This window comes from Mycetomoellerius zeteki, unplaced genomic scaffold (assembly GCF_001594055.1).
Source record: "Mycetomoellerius zeteki isolate Tzet28-1 unplaced genomic scaffold, Tzet1.0 scaffold122, whole genome shotgun sequence".
NCBI lineage: Eukaryota > Metazoa > Arthropoda > Insecta > Hymenoptera > Formicidae > Mycetomoellerius > Mycetomoellerius zeteki.
This window is the reverse complement of record NW_017256147.1, coordinates 1288692-1306293: the sequence shown is the minus strand read 5'-3', so window position 1 is coordinate 1306293 and position 17602 is coordinate 1288692. Positions and strand designations below refer to the sequence as shown.

The window sequence follows — 17602 nt, the reverse complement described above, 5'->3', positions numbered from 1 at the left end:
AGTTCTTAGAGGGTTTACCCTAGAACTGCAATGAACATTTAATTAATTAATCAATCAATCTCTCTCAGAAGTTGTTAAAACATAATGGACCAATCGAAAGTGACTTGTCTCTGATTAGAAGGTCTCTAGATGTCATTGCAGTGGCAAATAAATTACATTGAGCAAGTTCTACGCCATAAGTATTATAGGTCATGAGCATTTCATTTGTTTGTGACATGTACTCGTATGTGTATTCCGTTCTATCTAACATATTTAATTGGTTTATAAAATTTTTCACAAAAAGTATCAAGAGAAGACAAAATCCACTGTTAATTAACGATAATTAATATTTCAAAATTAATGACAAATGCAATTATGCGGAAATATATATAACATTTCTCTCTCCCTCCCCCTCTCTCTCTTTCTTTCTGCTAGACAGATTTACATAACAGATAATAGAAATTTGAAAGCAAAATTACTCAGTGAATAAATATAGTTTTTTAAACAAAACCAAATTAAGTCTACGTAATTATAAAATTTTATACAACATTATACAACATAAATTAATCCATAAGGTAGTAAATTAAATTTAAATTGCCCAAAGTTTCACAACTGCGAATATAACTCATTCTTAATTTCTAAGTTAAATGACTATTATATACAGACAGAGTGCTTTCCATTTAGTGGAAACAAGTCGACATAAATGTTGTTCTATCTTTCTTTACATTTCATGAATAATAGTGGCAGAACGATACTTGTGTCGATTTGTATCACCAAATGGAAAGCACCCTATAAAAAGAAACTATTCTGAAATATATACAATACATTAAACATACATTGTGAAATAAAATATATATTTGAAGCGTTCATATAGGCTGATATTTATATTCATAGTCTCCATAACAAAATAATAATAATAATAATTTTAATAGTCAAGTAAGTCTGTAGAAGTTCAATTTCGATGTTCTCTCTCTCTCTCTCTCTCTCTCTCTCAAATCGCAGACATAAACAATCACCTATCGTATAACCCCGATAAATAAAAAGGATGAGCGCATTATTCAAATAATCTGATTCACTTTTTAAGCCTATTCTCATCGTCTTACATACAGATAATATATTATATGTGCATTTATATATAGATATATGTATATGAATGATAAATTGAATCTTAATGATAGATAGATTTACTTTTTGTCAAAAATGCGATACATGATTTCATATATATGTATATATATGTAATCATGTATATATATTTTTGGCAAAAAATAAATCCGTCATTAAAATTCAATTTTGTTATAATAAATTTTAAAATATAAATCAATCAGATCTTAATAACATCTGCTATTTTCAGATGTACAATTTTCAATATTTTGAGATTGAGGTATCAGCTTCATTTTTAATTTCTGAATATTTTTACTATTATATAAAAATAACTAAATAAAAATAATTAAACTAAAGGAGCTCACCAACGAAAAAAAGTGATTGTCAATGAAAATAAATTATGATTAATACTACTCATGCTTTTTTTTGCGAATTTTATGCTTTTGCTGCTATGAATTCTCATGCATGGTTCAAAATTCTAAAAATGAAAGTTTTTCTATCATATATATATTTTGTATCAAACTTTACTACACAAACAGATGTTTCGTCTGAGGAACAAAATAAAAAAACAATAATAAAAAACTTAAATTAGAAAAAAGGACGATTCATGTGCTGTTTATTTTAAAAATGTATTTACTTCGAACTGCGTTAGTTCGAAGTAAACACATTTCTCAGCTCCTAAAAAGTCGAAGACAAAGTTCATAATTTTATTAATCGTATACAAGCATGATAAATTCACCAGTGATTTATATATTTATCTCATAAATTACAATGAAAATTGTGCATTATACTTTGATCTTTGATAATGTTTGTACAAAAAATAAGCACTGAAATGTAGTATTACTCGTTGACGTCAATTAGTTACAATTATGATACGCTAATACTGACGTCTGTCGTAAAGTTTCCGCTTCTACTAGTGTTGATCTTTATGAAAAAAATAATTGCTATCTCATATCTTTTATTAATCTAATAACACTTATAAACATTACTGTGTACATATTTATACAGTCAATGACTTAACTGTTTATGTATTAATTAACACTGACATATTCATATCGTTGTTAACGTCGCGATGTAAAAAAAATTAAATTAATCTAATGCATTATCTTTAATTTCTTTATGTCTTACTATAATATGATATTTTTAAATTTTTTATATAAGTAGAAAATATTTAAAAAATCTATTTTTTCCCCCCGTACATTACCCCCTTAACCCGGATATAAAGAATTTGTTGATAAAAGCTTAATCAATGTGAAATATCTTATGTGTGAGAAAAAATACGTCAAGATATCTTCTTATAAGTGTGACTTCTGTCTGGATGATAATGTGTAATATTACTAACAGAGACTTTATCATTTAAATGCGAGACGTATCTATTGCATTTTTAATTGATTATGAACGTTAAACATATATATGTTTATTTAGTCACGAGTACCGCGATAAGGACATTAATTTTGTAATCATTCAACAATGTCTGAAAGAAATAAAAAATTTACAATTTTTTAATACAATCACTTTTTTCCGATATTTGTTTTTCCTTACATAATTTCTTGTTAGTGAGTAGGATAGAGCGGGGCTAGTTGTGGCACTTTTTCTTTAAATTATTATAAATCTTCATACAATTATGATAGACTAATGGTAAATGCTTTAAAACGTTGCATGTTCATTTAGCTCAATAATTAAGTACTTATAAATCCTCAATATATCTCGTAAATAAGAAAAAAATTACGTTAATTACAAGGATGCAAAGTGGACCAATATGCGCTACCTATGGGGCATGTTGAGCACTTATCCTCGAAGGATAAGTTGAGCCATGAAGATAATCGTTTAATGAGGTTATATATTATTAAAAACATGAAATTATGTGTATATTAATTAAATTTTTATTATTTTCATCTTAAGTATAATATAATAATTTGTAATATTCTTTCTTTTTAAATGTTTTAATTAACAAAATTAGAAAAACTAAAATCTTTAATCTTTATAATAATTAAACGTAAAATGTATGTTTAATCGTTAACATAGAATAAAAAGCATTGATATATAAAGACAGATTTCATTTAAGCAACTGAGTTTACAAGATTAGTTAGAAGATACTGGCCCAACAAGCTCCATATCGGTGTTGACTGAAATATTTTTTCATAACTGAAAAACTGTAAATAAAATAGCAACTTGAACATTAAAGTTAAAAAATACGATAATAACTTATATTTAAAAAATACATTTGATTGTTATTAATCACTTTAATTACCATGTAGACCAAAAAGAATACTCACCTAATAATTTTACTTTTGATATACGAAAACGAAAAAGCGCACGTATTTGGCTGTTGATTACAGCCAGACACAGATTATTGTATAATATTAAGGCACAGTAATCTCTATTTTTGTGCTACATTACGCAAGTATAGATGTATCTATATGTATTTTGGTTATTTATTTTAGATTAGGTTATTTTAGATATTTGCATTTGACCAACTTGCCCCTACAATTTAAATCTATGGTGTCAAATTTAACCTAACGTGAGTTGCCATTGCTCCTACTAAATATATCATTATTTTTTACCAAAACGATAGTTAAATTTGAGTTACTATATTGTGTCAATTTGACACTATGACTCATGTTAAGTTAAATTTGACACTACAGATTTAACAGTGTATGCTCAAATAGCCCCGCTCTACCCTACTACATAACTTCTAATATTTCAATAATATATGAGTAACATGCAATAAAATATAATACACAGAACAATACAAAACTAACAAAATAACAATTTTGAAATAATGATTCACTTTTTGTAAATCATTATTTATAAAGATTTAGCAATATTAATCGCTATTTCTTCTCTATTTTCTATTTTTTCCGCATTGTTGTCTTATTTAACTGTAATATTTTATTTAAAAGAAATATTGTAATTTTCTCGAAGTCTCAAAAATAAATACAAAGTCTATAACTAATGGTAATTCACTTATGCTATACTTGCATTGCAAATTAAATAATTATATTTCCCGAGGTTGATTAAGTTTCTCGGAGAGAATTTTAATAAATTCCGAGTTATATACATACATGCAAATCTTGAGTCATTAAAAGACTGTAGAATTAAATATAATTATATTCTTTAACATTTATGTTTAATAAGAAGATGACGGTATTAAAATATTTTATAAACAAATAAAAATCAAATTATAAAAAATCACATATAAGATTAAATTTTACAGATTTTGTTAAAAATCAGTCACGGATATATCGAATGTATTTTAAGGGGTTACATCTTTTTAAGCTTACAATATTATTCTGCGAATATTAATTTGTATAGATATAATATAAATATTCTTTATTCATCGATGCATAACTACATTTATTTTATACAGAAACGCTTATATTTATTTATTAACTTCCTGTTAGATATACGAAAATTATATAAATAATATTATAGATGTAGATAATAATATTGAAATATATTATTTATTTCTACATAGAATTTAAATTTAAATACAACATAATGCAGCAAAATATGTAAGATTGCATGTATTTATATTTCGGTTCACCGTTATTTATAATAATGACATTAATATGTATATATATATATATACACACCATATGTATGTGTGTGTGTGTGTGTGTGTGTGTATGTATAGTATATGCCTAAGATATAGCAAGTTATATCTTGTAAAAAATTAATTTACATTTTTTTACAATTTTTTTACATCTGAATTGGATCAGTGGTTAACCATTGACATCAGTTGTAAGTGTGCTGATAATCAATGAACGACACATCCCTAACAAATCTTGCTTTAGTGTATAAATTCAATGTACATATATGGTATTGGAAGATTGGAACTGACATGAAAATATCAGTATTTTAATTATATAATGCTCAAACTTTTTTTCTTTTTCAGTTGAATTTCACTGATTATCCAATGCTAAAGTATAATGCCATTGAGTAATCAGTGATTATCCTCTAATTCAGATTTAGAGAGACTGGAACCCGTTTCATATGCTAGCATATTATAACACATTATTATAAAAGTAAAATGTACCTATTATTACATTCTTAAATTATTCTAAAGTATCCCTCACATCATTTGTAAACAGCTAAAATGCTAAAAATAAAAATATTTATTTAGCAATACAATTAAATTTTACAAATAGATAGATATTTAAAAAAATAAAATAAAGAAGACAAGGTCTCTTTTTATTTATAATTAATATTTAACGTTAAATGGAAGGGAATGTTTATGAAATTTGATTATACATAATAATCTAAAAACTAATTACTTTTTATTACGTACGATTCTTGAGATACATAAATGATGTAGTATAGTCATTAGTGTTCGATATTAAATGCATTAAATATAGAAACGATCTTCGTACCAGCCGCGATCAAGACGCGCGTTAAAATATGCACAACGCAGTGATGGATATTATTTCCTACAATATCATTCTTTATCAAAGAGTAACAATACGTAACGATTACCTCTTCATTTACGAGTTTATTCCAAATTCATCTTGCCAGCGTGACGGCCTCGAGATTAAACAACAAACAAATCATAAATATCCGCTTTTGTTGTAACGTTCACGCCTAATTTATTGGCAATTTATTCATCGTTGTTCATGATTTTAAATTTAAATCACTCGAGCACTCAATATATCAGAAAAAAAATACATTACACGTGCACATTTTTAATTATCTGAGCACATTAATCAACAAGAATGCAACGATGAAACGTGTATTTTTATTTACCTTATTCCAACGTAAATTCACTTCGCGAATTAATTTTTTGCCGGAACCACGACACAAATATTTCCCGAGTGAGCGCGATTCTTAATAGCGAGATGATTACTTATATAATCTATACTTTATGAAGAAATGTGATGTAATTTCTGCCAGAACTATGCACGTTTAATGCTAAATACGATGTTAAACGATGTTAAATGACTTAATAAGTACATTCGGTATAACACTTGGAATTATTCCAGCAAGAAAGCTTGAGCAATTCAAATTTGAATTCTTTTAGATCTTTGGGGACTGTAATTTGCATTATAAATTAAACTGAGTTAAAAAAAGTATCAATGTAGATATACATGATCGCTTTAACATCATTCGAAGAGTCCAGATAGCAGAAGTGCCAATTAAACATTTCTTAATAGAGAATCTTATATTTTTTTTATTAAATATGATATATTTTATATAAAACAAAATTATTATATTAGAAATTATGATAGTATCCGCAATTTAAAAGTAATTTCAAAGTGTATTACTATTTTGTGTAATTAATGTAAAGCATTACCAATATCATCTTAGCAAGACGAAATAAAAGAAAAATATCATATTGACGTCATCGCAATGAAATCTATTCACAATGACGACGGAAATGTACGCTCGCTTATCGCGCATACTTAATATATAATCAACATAATATCGTGCATCTGACGTTGCTCGCTCGGAAACAACATATATTCCTATAATTAACATATATTCTTATAATTAACATAATTAGACTTCGTAATTAACCGCGAAATGCCGGATTATCTCATTACGTAACGATCTTAAAATCTTCGCGCTATCAAGAATTAAAATAAAATTTCTATAAGGATCAAGCAAGATCAATAAAATAACAAATAGAAGATCAATACATTGTACAAGGATTAAAGATAATTATCCTGCGAGAAAAAAGATCATAGTGACAGTTGAGCGGTTTGCTTCCATTATTTTATGTAATTTTAATTTGACGTCTTAACCGACATCTGTAAGGCCGAAATCAGACTACGCATTGAAGATTGAGGTTGAAGATTGAAGATTGAAATTTGACCAATAAGGACAAAGAAATTTTAGCTCCTTTCGTTTCGATTGGTCAAATTTGAATTTTTCAATCTTCAATCTCAATCTTCAATGCGTAGTCTGATTCCGGCCTAAGACTAAGCGATTTTAATTTTTGTAAACAATTATCCAGTTTTTTTATGTCATTTGTATATAGAATAATGAAGAAGCCCTGATCAAGGTCGAAACGTTTATATTTTATTCTTACAGATTGTCAAAATATAATTATAATCTCGCTACTAAGAACCTGCGTTGTGGTGTATGTCTTTTATTTCATATTAAAATTTCTATTGTTTATCGAAAATTTGAATTTAAACAACAAAAATTCTGAATCGAAACAGAAGACAAATGTTTTTTCTAAAATACAATATTAATTTAATCCTTAAATATGAAAACATATTTAACTGCCGATATGTATTCTCTTCAGTTGACTTGTGAACTATATTTTGCATTACAAATACACTGAACTTTATAAGTGAAATGAATGCCAAATTTTCCATTTTTTTCTATAATTTATAATTAATATCTTATAATTACTCAATTTATTTTTATTAATTTCCTAGATATTTTATTTTACATTGCATATATTATATATCAATAGAAATTTCAAATCATTTCAATAAAGCCTTATTACTATTATTATTTATATTATTATTATTTATGTACACTAAATTCGCTCAAAATCGATTATTTTGATGATTAATTCATTGAATATTCGTTTGCATGAATAACTCGCGCACAAATACGTTATTACTCGAATTTATACATACAACATACTGGAAAGTTGATACTGCGTTGTGCAGTTAGGTACTAAATTACTATCTATAATAACCAGTATAGAATTAGCACATATATTTTCGGTCGGTGGTCTGAATCACGATTAAATCGAAATGCATTGTATAATACGGCCTTCAAGCTTATTACACAAGTGGCGAATGGAGGTGTATAAGAGAAGTATGGCGAAGTTACTTTCTACGCGATAACGTAAGACTCTTTGCAACTCTTTGCACCCATCATACTGTATGATGATTTTCGTAGTAGAATTTCGTTAATAGAAACATAATGAAATTATAATGAAAACGTGAATTAAAAATATAATATCACAGTATCTACCATAATTGCAAGTGCAGATAATTGCCAGCGGTAATATTAGCATTACGCAAATAATCATATACAATTAGAAATTTTGCGGTTTATTCGAAATAAAAAGCCATGTAAATTGTAGAGAAATCATGTAGAATACGGAGTATTATTAAAAATACTTCAATATAGATACAGAGAAATTTACATTTAAATACAAATATAATATAAGCTACTGCGTAATTTCTTTATAAAAATACAACGAAATATGGTGAAAGATATTGATTAATATAATTTTATTTTTTTTTAATTAGCAAAACATCAGTGAAAAAAGTTACAGTAGTTTCGAAACGTAATTAAATTTGAAAACACCTGTCTAAGACTAAATTCTACATTATAACTGGTATTTCAGCACTTCTGCTGCTACGTTGGACTTTGACCGTCGCATGGATGTGACGCATGTGTTAATCATGTGAGCATAGAACCAGACTCCGTCGTACTTCACTTAGAAAGATGTAGTTTTAGTGCAGACATATAACTGAGCACTTATCATAAGTCCATGTATGGAACAAGTTGGAATGGATTCCGCTCAGAATTATTTAATTATTTCCTCGATTTTTATTATGTTTTCTGCGGGAAAACGGATTAATTTCCGATTGAAATCCATTCCAAATAATTTCATAAAACACCACGTTATAATACAAGTTACAAAAAATCATAGAAAAAATAGTTGATAGAATTTAATCATCTCTTACATCGTCTCATATGCTTTTTTGTACATCTGCAATTTTGTATCTCAATTGGTTAAAGAGCTACATTTCATGTAGTCCACAAATCATGTTTGTTAAACAGATGTTATATTCATTCTGTGAACCACAATACAAAGAAATGATTATATTATAGTACATTTCCTCATGACAAATAAATTTATTTAGCATCTACTGAATAATATGTACACACAGGTTATTCAAAAAAATTGACCTATATAACAGTATTAAAATTGTTATTATTTTAATCACCAATATTATCGAGTTATAAATTTTCATTATAAAAATCGCTAACTTATTTATAATAAATAAATGCCATTAATAATGAAAAGCTCTTAAAACTTAATTTGATGTTATTTAATATATTAATTAATTTATTTATTAACTATACAATTCATATAAAAATCATGTATTTTTCCTTTGCTTAAAAAAATTGTTTCCAATCATTATTTATTAATAATTTGCTTATGCTATAGCAATTAAATCTTCAAGATATTAAACTAAACAAGCCGTATTGCATTCAAAAAATTATTTTAAAAAGCATACGATTTACTAATTTTTATAATTATTTTAAATAAGTAACGATTTACGCCATTTTTTAATTAAATCATACCTTTTTTACTTAAATCAAAATAGCAATTATTACACAATTTTTTACTTAAATCTTATTTATAAAATTATCGTTGATTTTCCGTGGTATGATTGGTATTAATCGGTATCTTCGGTATTTTTTATGTCAGAATTTTTTTCACATTTATATGTAGGTCAAAGTATTATTTTTGTTCTCATGTTATCGATTAAATGTTAAATTAAATGTTAATCAATTTTTTATTCTTTGGTTATTAAAAGGTAAAAAATAAATGAAATATAGATATATGAAACTTACAGTATTATGTATAATTTGTTGCACATAGTTAAAATAGAAACATTTCGTAAACTGCATGGAAAATAATTTACTGCTACACGAAGCTGATTATTTTTATCCGCGGACTTTCATTTGGCATATTTATTTAGAATAAAACAAAATATTTACATTAAATTAAATGTTAAGTCAATTATTAAACGCCGATTCTTACAAATTAATAAAAGACAATAATATACAATCAATCTGGAGCATTGAAGTTTCACACAAATCAAAAATCATTAAGCATTAAATGGACGACATAAAATAACTCAAAGTAGCCTTTAAAATTCAATTAAAGTCACATTTCTTTAACACTGGAAATAATTACGATCTATTCAGTAGGTTAATGTTCATACTTACAATAGCAGCAGTAAAATCATATGTCAAAGAGTCTTCTAATATTAATGATATTTAAAAGAAGATTTCATTAATCATATTAACATTAATCGCGTATTAACAAGAATAACTTTTTGTAACATGCAAGCTTCCGTGCGATTTTTAATAAACTAGAATAATCGTCCTTCTATTATCAACGTTTTCACCTAATATCAAGGATTATATATATATTTTACTTTATGTACTTTGTTTTACGTAACGTCAATAAGTAAGTCAATCTAAAGTATCTATATCCTTGACATTTAATTGGTATCTGGAACGCAAATAATCACGATGAAGGAAAATAGAATTCGTTTGAAAATTATAGAATAAGTTCGAGATAAATATATCTCAAAGAAGGAACTTGCATGTGAGATTTATATAACTGTAAGGTGTTTCATTATTTTCCACACGCGAAATTTCTACACTATACATTGATAATGCCTACTATGTATTTATCGTCATCTTTTATCATGAAAAGGCATTCTCCAAGCGTGCTAAGGTATAAAAAAATGAACGTCCAAGTTTCGAATGTAACAGTTATTTCATTAAGATTCAATGTTATAATGATGGATTATTACAAAATATAAAACGCACAAAGTCTTCGAAACGTGTCATGCGCTTTCAAAATGTATATATATAGACTTATTATTTCTTTTTTTCATAATTCTCATATAATTTATTAATTTTGTGAAACTATGATATGTTAATTATTATTATTATAAAATTAATAATAGTAATATTATTTATTAATTTTATTATTAATAATTAATATAATTAAATTATTATTATTAAAAACTAATATATTAATTATTAAAAATTGAATATATACTAAAATCTTGTTGCTTAAAAGCTTTAAAAAAGAAAATTTACAGTTGCTATCTCCTTTAAATAAATATTTAACTTTCTCTAGGTATTTTATCTATATAATTAATTGCAAAATTCGAACAGTTACTCTTTAAATTTAAAACTAAAATTTATAAAATATTCAGTTGTTTGTCGTTATAATAAAATTTACCACTATAAATACTTGGCCAACTCAATCAAATAAATCGCAAGTACGAAGTAATAATGTTTGGAGGTCGATATCAGTAATTGTCTTGCAATCGCGGAGGGGGAAACTTATTATGTTGCATTATCGTGCATTCCGATACGTTGCGAGCTACTGTCTCAGACTAAATGTTTGCTTAAGCAAGATTCAACAAAACAATCTATAAAAATTCTAAAGATATTAAATATCTAAAATGATGTGTATTTATATAATAGGTATACAATCATACCGAAAATAATAAGCAACAATATTCAATAAATTTTAATATCTTCTATTATTGCAACACCAAGTACATTATCTTAATCTAGAGACTTTTGTTTACTGTTCTATATAATTTCTACATAATTTCTTCGAATTTCTTTGTACACCATTCTGGAAGTTTGAAAATTTTCCGGCGATAGAATTCTGTTCCAGCTGTTCGATTGACGTACTATTTATTTTGTGGATTATCTTTAGTGTTTGATAATGTTGACATTTAGTTCTTCGTAAATAAAAAAAAATTATAATCAAAGCGCTAGATCGGAATTGTAGGAAGAATAAGGAATAGTTTTTTATCTCATTTTCTCCGAGGTGAAGTGAGCGGGATGCATCATGCTGCACAGAATAATCTTTTTTTTAAGAGAATGTGATGAAGCCAACATTACGAGACATAGGCAGTCAGTAGTAAATCACTGTCTTCGAACGGAATTTTATCACAAGATAATGTTCAAATTACCATAACGATAAAAAAAAATGTGTACAAAAAATAGGAACTATGTAGAAAAATGAACAAAAGTTTCAAAAGGACAAAAAGTTTGTCAATTAACATAACATACTTGATTTTTCAATAATGTAAAATCTTAATTTAAAAAAATTGTTGCTTATTACTTTTGGTATGATACCTTGTATATTATATACTTATTTTTACGATTCCTTGACGCTATAAACGTTATTACACTGCGCAATTTACGAGGGGGTAACCACTTAATGTAATCGTGGGACAGAGTCCTCGAAATCATTATAAAATTCATGAAATCTCTATGTATAATCCGATAATTACATATGTAATCACGAGAACTCATTGTATAATATAATATTAAATAAAATCGTATATTTTACCAAATTACTTTATATGTAGTGAAAAAAATTATTTGTAATCAGATGAAATCGTATGAAATCATGTAATCTTTTAACAATATTTCAGCTGGTGGTTATCTCCTCGGCAATTTAATATCTAATAAAGATTAAATTAGACAATTAATAATATATAACTAATAAATGCATTCAGGTATTTATTTCAATTTTTTAAAGTAATAAAGATTTTTTAAATTTCCTTTTACTTCTTCGTTTACGTATGTAACTGTAAATGTAACTTTTACTATAATTTTTTATAATAAATATTACGTCATATCTCTCTTCTTTTTCTTTGTCCAAGTGGCCACCCTATTTAACTGTACGACATGACACTGTCTGGATAGTCGCAAAAGTGCAATCGCCTTTCGCATGCGTAAACATGCGCACGTGTGTCGTTGATCACGTTCTAACAAGAAAATCTTGTTTCGAGAGGTGAACTTTGATCTAGAAAAAAATAACTAGCGCATATTTGCCACCTCTCCGATTCTTTATCTAAAACCAGTTTTTCGACAGATAGAAAAATTTCCGGTTCTAACCGCACTAATGTTTTTTTAATGTGGATTGGCGATTTTCTGGTTTTGAAAAGCACGAGGGGCAAATCTGATTTTTAAAGAGACAGAGATAATATAGAGCACGGCAAGACAGTATAAGAATCTTCGGCAGGATAGTCATCGAAACATTATAAGTCAAAGGATCGCAAATATGATCGAGATCTAGCGTTGGATATTTTCATTCGGTTTATTATATATATAAGATATTAAATAAAAAATTTTGTTATGAAAAGCTATACACACACCATGGTTTTATTCATGTACATAAAAATGTAACTGTCATTATATGATGAGAATAACTCTTCAAACGATTCCCTTTCCCTCCATATTTTCTGTCTCTTTTGAGAATAATTCACAGAGAAAATATTTTTCACAGTATGTTACATATTATTATAATATAAACATTTCGATTTATATATAACAATTTTCGATTTTTTAACATGTCTACAAATTGCAACAATGATTCTCTTTCGCTCCGTATTTGCTTCCGAGAACATTCCACTCACAAAAAAGAGAAAGAGAGAGATATCATCTTTCATAGAATGTCATATCATATTATAAACATTTTAATATAACTGACGTAGCTTTATAATGAATTAGCATAGCTGTACTTTGCTTTGTGGAGCGGCTATGACTAATACGCTGTTTACATTTCAAATGCATAGTCAACAGTATTACGTAATAATATAATGTGCATTTACGTTTCTATCGGATTATCGTAGCCTTTGTTTTACCTTCTTTTCTTCGAATCGATCGGATCCTTTCATGTTTCAAACACGTGTGATTTAACATACGGGAAAAAATATCATGGGAATTCATACATAATTAAAGAAAAGTTTAACAAAGGCGAAAAGAAGCTGAATTAGCAGTCAAATTCACATTTATGAGTATGTAAATTTGAGCCTTTGTTAAATACGCTTAAAACCACTTCTCACATGCTCTCGAGTCTATAAATTCGGTCCATTAGCTAAGGATAACACTATCCGACACTGATTTTGCCTTTGGCTTGCGAAGTATCATTTCCAAAACCTTCCTTGATGCTGAAAACGATGTTATCCTCAGAATATCCCTATAACGTTACATTCCAAAAAAACTAGGATAATATAGGCCACAAATGATGACTTTGGTCATATTTAAAATGATATTGCGGTTAAAGAACTTTTATTTTTCCAATTTTATCTACTAATTTATTCTATCTGTCTTAAACTATTTTTTACCTTCAAAATGAATTTTTTTTGTTTCTGTATAATCTTTTAAGATATTAAATTACATAGGTTTGAATATTATGTATATAGCATATTATGTATAGCTAGTAAGTGTCATATTCTTAATTCGCGCGCAATTTAATTTTTACAATTACATGATTTGTCTTTCTTGAACTTGGAAGTAATTAAAAAATTAAATAAAAAAGACGTGTAACAAAGATCGCCTCCACGTGATGTATTCTGGAAATACACATTGTGATTAAATGATCTTCTAGAGATTATCATGCTACTCAAGAAATATCAGTCCAAGAAACACAAATTATGTAACCATAAAAAATAAAATGCGCACTAACCAATTATAAGATATGACACTAAGTATACATGATATGTCCATTCAAACTCATGTAACTTAGTTTTGCACTAAAAAATCGTGCAAGAACAAAAAAAATTATTTTGGTTTGGTAAAAGATAGCATTTTAAGATAGTGTAGACGAAATATATATTAAAAAAATTAAATTCTTTTAAACGAGATGTCATTCTAAGTATGATAAAAATTATCATTTTTTGCCCATATTACCTCATTTTCCTCGAACATGTGACACGTGACAGAATATTTTTGAACATAGATTCAAATTCAGCGATAAAAAATCTTCGAGAAATAACATTCCACAAGTCAAAGACAAAAAAGTCAAATTTTGACGGAAAGTGTAATAAAAAGGATTTTTTCTCGTTCAAACTTCAGCTTGGAATTTTGAAATTCTAATTAAATGTTCAAAGAATTTTAAAATTTGATAATAAAGTTATTCACTACCACTTTACTAGCTTGAAAATCACCAATGGTAATTTTTAACATTAACATTGAACCTGTATGTTGCGTCATCAGTTGATAAACAATCCTACCTTACACGTTTTGCTGATAGGAATGTACGATTAACTTTGTAATTTTTCTTTTTTATATTTGATTTAATAATATTTAAACGTTCCTGTTGCTAGAATAAAAACAAGAAACAACAGATGGGAAGTATAAAATGCCCTTCTTCGCGAGAAATGATAACAAAATGTGCTTTTGTCCAATTTATTAGAGGTCCGATTCGAATTACCGCGAGCAATATGTTGACACATCGTAAATTGTGCAGACGTCAAGATTGGAAAGCGATGTACGCATGACACGGAAGAGTGCATTCAACAACAAAACGCTTATTTAAATCACCGTGAATCTCATGAAGTCTCATATTTCTCTGCATTCGACTCGACGGCTGACATTTTCTACGATGTGTACACGTGACACGAAACTGTGACTGGTGTATGTACATACACTGCAAGAACCGCGGAGTCGAAGAAACAACAAATCTGCTCTCTTTAAAATATACTTTCTACACATTCTTTTCCCGTCATCTTCCCTCTCTCAACCTGCAATCTGTCGTTTCTCGCGTTAAGACTTATGCGTTGAAAAAAAACCAGCTGTAGAACAGGTCTAACGATGCAATATGTCACTCGGATATTCGGGAAGCACCGTTAAAGTATTTGCCAAACTGAGACAAATGAAAATTCTACAGTATCAATTTGGTTCCAAACGGGTAAAAATTTACATGGTTCTTTTAAAAACTCGAAAAAATCCGCCTTTATAATTACTTTGTATAATTAGATGATAAAAAGAGGAATGTAAATGTCTAAGACGAAAGTTGGAAGCCCTCTCCTCAATTGAAAAAAAAAACGGAGTTTTTAAAAGACTGGAAATCTATATAATCTCAAACTTTTAGAGTAAATCTCACTTTGGAGAGTAAAATCTCACTGGGTGCTTTTCATTTAGTGACTCAAATCAACACAAACATTTCACCTTTCTTAACATTCAGAGAGTAACAAAGATAGAACATTTGTGTCGACTTGTATCACCATGAAAAACTATCTACTCTTAAAGATTGAAAATTAAGCCACTCATTTTCAAAACTGACTCAATTTTCACTCTTTACTCTCTAAATTTCTTGGAGTGAAATCTCACTCCAAAACAATGAAAATACTGCCATTATTGAAAAGAGTACAAATATTTTCTCTCTTTTTCAATAGTATTTTCATTCTTTTGAAGTGAGATTTCATTCCAAGAGATTCCACTTCAAAGAATTTAGAGACTAATGGAATCCTAAAAATATATTTAATTTATTGTCATGTATGTATAATGGTTATTTATTTATTTATTTATTTATTTATGAGAACACAAAAAGGCATTATAATAAACAAATTCGACTGAACTGGTGCACATTAAAGCCGTCGTATATAAATTAACGTAAAGACATGTTTATTATAAACATATATATAGAAACCAGTTAAATCGTGAAATACTTTATTGTGTTGTTAGGTAAAATAAATATTTTATTACAAAAATAAACATAAATAATTCTATAGGTATTCGATATTATATTCATTAGGTATTATATGTATAAATAAATATAATTTTATGACTGATATATTCACGTAATTCGTTCTTATTTTAGGTCTTAAGTAATGCCAATACAGCTCTGTGACTGACTTATAACATCTTAAGATCATACTTAAGATAGATTTAAATATAAGAATGGACTATGAACACCAGTCTAAAATTGAGGACAAGAACTAAAGATATCACACTTTAAGAAGCGACGTGTATCGAAAGTGTGTACGTGGAAAACAGCTTATCTCGATATCTTGAGATATTTCCTTATTTTCTTTCTGCGTTATCATTTTTCTATTAGTTTCATGTTGATGAATATGTACGTTGGCGTAACCGTTCTTGGCTAATCAAATATTACATATTTGCTTATTGCGTCGCAGCGTATAATCACAATGGAATTCGAATCCCACACAAATATATCCAGATGTATATGCTACATATCAATTTCATAGACGAGAAAATGTGATCCTCCCGATTCAAACGGATGGAATAATCGCTTCAAAGGTCAAATCTCCATATCCTAGGGTCCATTTAAATTTATCTTCCCCTGAGTGAAGAAAAAGATTATAGAAAGGAGAGAGAAAAAATGTTATGTGTTCCTGAAGAACAGGCTCTCTTTCTCTCTCTCTCTCTCTCTCTATAACATCTGTGTCTGTAAACGGAGAAGCTAAAGCTCGCAAGCGATTGGTTGGAGCGCGAAGGCGTGCGGCCGCGCCTCCAAGCCGAAATGTAAGCCACGCTCTCTCTTTCTCTCTCTCTTTTTCCCTGTTCCTCTCTTTCTCTCTACAGTCCCTAATAATAGAACAGTCCTGTTATGTGGACGTGATGCGATTTGACTGCGTAATACTTACTGGCGTATACACGCGTGCTGTTTCTAGGTTTACGTGGAGACGATGGGACGTTGCAGCTGGACTACCACGAGGTTTTTTTGCCTGCGGTGAAGTCCGACGCTACGAAACCGTCGCACCGAGTCGTCGAATTTGACGAAACACACTTTCTATTACGCGCTACTGTGTTGAATTGTCGTTTCATGCACCTCACCCGACAAAAACACGGACGTATGAATCAGAAACCTACTGCAGACTGCTGCGAACAGTGCAATGGACTGGCCAGGAAGCAGGACTAATCATGGACTCAGGAGTCTCAGGACTGGCATGGACTCAACTGACTGACTTGAAATTGTGGATTCCGGTGGATTCCCACTACGCTTGAAACACTTGGACCGACTGAG

General features: G+C 28.3%; 1 protein-coding gene across 4 annotated transcripts in view; it reads right to left on the bottom strand.

The window, feature by feature from the left end:
* The window catches only part of whd (carnitine O-palmitoyltransferase whd), a 25668-nt gene extending 8066 nt beyond the window's left edge, over positions 1 to 17602 (bottom strand). For 2 of the 4 annotated variants that reach the window (XM_018461470.1, XM_018461475.1), the window contains exon 1: positions 17223 to 17602. The gene's annotated coding sequence lies outside the window, so the exon portion shown is untranslated. Of the gene's footprint in view, positions 1 to 17218 lie in introns of all 4 variants that reach the window. The other 2 variants (XM_018461472.1, XM_018461473.1) reach the window with 2 other exon arrangements.